Genomic DNA, 3274 nt, shown 5'->3' with positions numbered 1-3274 from the left:
ACTCGCCTGGCGAAGCTTGCGAATACCAGAAAATTCTGGGCTTCATTCTGAGCCCATTAGGTCACAACAAACCATTATAAATACCAACATTTCAGTCAGAAAGAGGGAGAACGAAAAACAACAGAAGGAGACGAACGGGAACCCTAGCAATCAAACCTTGGAGGCTAACCGAGAGAATTCAGAGCAACCCTAAAGGAAACCCTGAAGGCAACTCATCTGCACAAAGGTTACCTCCGCCCAACTCAATCCGATACCAAAGGTGATCTGCCAATTCAATGTTGCAAGTCAATTGCAAACAGGTTTGCGCATCACTACCGTTTTATGCTTCCAATCTGTAATCTCAATACATAATGCATCATGATTGAATTCCTGGATATGTAATTAGAGTTTGCATGTGAGTTTAAGTGTGCCTGAATATCCTGAATGTTTGACCATGTTATTTCTGTAATTGAATGCCATAGGGCGTGCAGCATGCTGAGATCGTACTGTTCTGAAATTCAAAACCCGCAGCCGCTCGCTAGCACATCGCTAAGCGAGCATGTAGCGAGTATTCGCTAAGCCTTCGCTAGGCGAGGCAGAGGCGAACGTGACAGTCGCTAATATTTTGGCTGTTCTGTTCTATGCTTATCTGATCTGTTCTGTTTTAATCATGCGTTATTTTGCCTGACATTCCTACTGCTGTGTTTCTTTTGCAGTGTAATCCTCGATTGCACCCCCCATTTGGTATTCTGACCTGTTTGCTGAATATTGTAAGGACTCACATACTCCCGAAGAGGGTAGCTTGTTAGGTATCCCACTTTATTTGTGGGATACCCTTGTGGAGATTCATCCTAATTACTTAATTAATATGGACCTAATTACCTAATTGATTACAACTACCTAATCGATTGTAAAATATTGCCTTTGAATATGGGATCTTGGACCTCTCTTTGTTGCCTTACGATATTACGGTATTATGGTCATGTCCCGCAGATGTGGAGATACACCTAGCAAAGACCCTTCGGTTAAATCATCATGTCCCTATAAAATAAATCATAGTCCCTCGGATGTTGCCTGCAAATATATTATTTTGCCCCTCGATGACCCTTCGTTGTAGCCTACGGTTAAATGATGATTGTCCCTTTGAATGCTGAGGTATCCTTATAAATGTTGCCTTCAATGACCAATCGATGACCCTACGATGTCCCTTACATCCCAAGGATAAGACTACTTACTTCTCAATAGTAAGGACAGTTTTACCCTCCTAAGGATAGGAAATACCCATAAAGACCTTGGGCAGGTATAACTCTTAAATGCTGACTCACAACCTAAAATATTTTTCACACCCCACACCTTTCAAAACACCTTTTAGAAAATCACCACTTGGTATACATTCATACTAGAATCATTACCGAGTTATATTTTTCTAAACAACTTTCAAAACTAAACGGGATAACCACTTTGTATACATTCATACAAGAATCATTACAAAGTTAAATTCTCTTTTCAAAATATTTTCTAAACAATTCACAACCACTTTTTCCAGACAAACATAAGTGATCAAGCAATTAAGAGCCCATGGATAACCATGGATACAAAGGGTGCTAACACCTTCCCTTTGTATAATATACCTCCCGAACCCAAAATCTAATTGAGGTCTTTCCTGTTCTTTTCCACCTTTCCTTATGGGATAAAAGAAAAGTCGGTGGCGACTCTTGCTAACCGCGACATTTTCTTTCCAAAGCAAAAACACATCAAAGTCAGTTCACCGTATGACACTCGCGGTATTCCAAACCTGCAAAAGATATTAGACCTGACAAAATCTGCAACACTCTAGAATCGTTAGTCCTAATGGGGATAGCTTTCACCCACTTTGAAACATAATCAACAACAAGTAAAATGTACAAAAAACCAAATGATATAGGAAAGGGACCCATGAAGTCGATTCCCCATACATCAAATTCCTCACAGAAAAGCATAGGCTGCTAAGGCATTTCACTCTTACGAGTGACATTTGTACCTGCTATCTGGCACTCTTTACAAGTGCGGTAAACCTCATAGGCATCTTTAAAAATAGTGGGCCAATAAAAACCCGAGTCTAGGATTTTTCTTGCAGTCCTTTGAGGACCAAAATGTCCGCCGACTTGAGATGCATGAGAAAAATTCAAAATGGATGCAATCTCATAATCGGGAACACATCTCCTGATTACCTGATAACTACCAAACTTCCAAAGATACGGATCATCCCAAACATAATATTTGGCATCACTCTTGAGTTTGTGGATTTGTGTCCTGGATGCACCTGTAGGAAAAACACCAGCAACAAGATAATTAACAATATCAGCAAACCAAGGAGTAATACCATGCACAAGTAAAAGATGCTCATCAGGAAAGTCATCCTGGATGGGAAAAGGATCTTCATCTCTCTCTATTCTGCTCAAGTGATCAGCCACTAAGTTCTCAGATTCACTTTTGTCTTTAATCTCTACATTAAACTCTTGGAGCAATAACATCCACCAAATCAATCTCGATTTTGCTTCCGGCTTCTTCAACAAGTACTTTAAATTTGCATGGTCAGTAAAAACAACAACCTTGGAACCTAGCAAGTATGATCTGAATTTATCAAGAGCAAAAACAATAGCTAGAAGTTCTTTTTCAATGGTGGTGTAATTTGACTGTGCAAAATCTAAAGTCCTAGAAGCATAGTAAATAACATGGGCAGCCTTGTCAACTCTTTGTGCAAGGACAACCCCAACAGCATAATTAGAAGCATCACACATAATTTCAAAAGGGAGGGTCCAGTCGGGAGGCTGGATGATGGGAGTGGAGGTCAATGCTTTCATCAAGAAGTCAAACGCTTGTTTGCATTTGTCATCGAAACTGAAAGTGACGTCATTCTTCAACAAGTTTGACAGCGGAAGAGTTATCTTGCTGAAATCCTTGATGGAACGCCTGTAAAAACCTGCATGACCAAGAAAAGAACAAATCTTGTGAATGCAAGAAGGGTAAGGCAATGTAGAAATTACATCAATCTTAGCAGGATCAACAAAAAATCCTTTTTCAGAAATTATGTGACCAAGAACAATTCCCTGCTCAACCATAAAATGACATTTTTCATAATTTAAAACAAGGTCAGTCTCGATGCATCTCTCTAAAACCATATTCAAACTTTTCAAGCATGCATCAAAAGACGAACCATAAACAGTAAAGTCATCCATAAACACTTCCATGCAATTTTCAATAAACTCGGAGAAAATACTAATCATGCATCGCTAGAAAGTGCCAGGAGCATTGC

Source organism: Lathyrus oleraceus, chromosome 1 (genome assembly GCF_024323335.1).
Source record: "Lathyrus oleraceus cultivar Zhongwan6 chromosome 1, CAAS_Psat_ZW6_1.0, whole genome shotgun sequence".
Lineage (NCBI taxonomy): Eukaryota > Viridiplantae > Streptophyta > Magnoliopsida > Fabales > Fabaceae > Lathyrus > Lathyrus oleraceus.
This window is presented reverse-complemented; position numbering follows the sequence as displayed.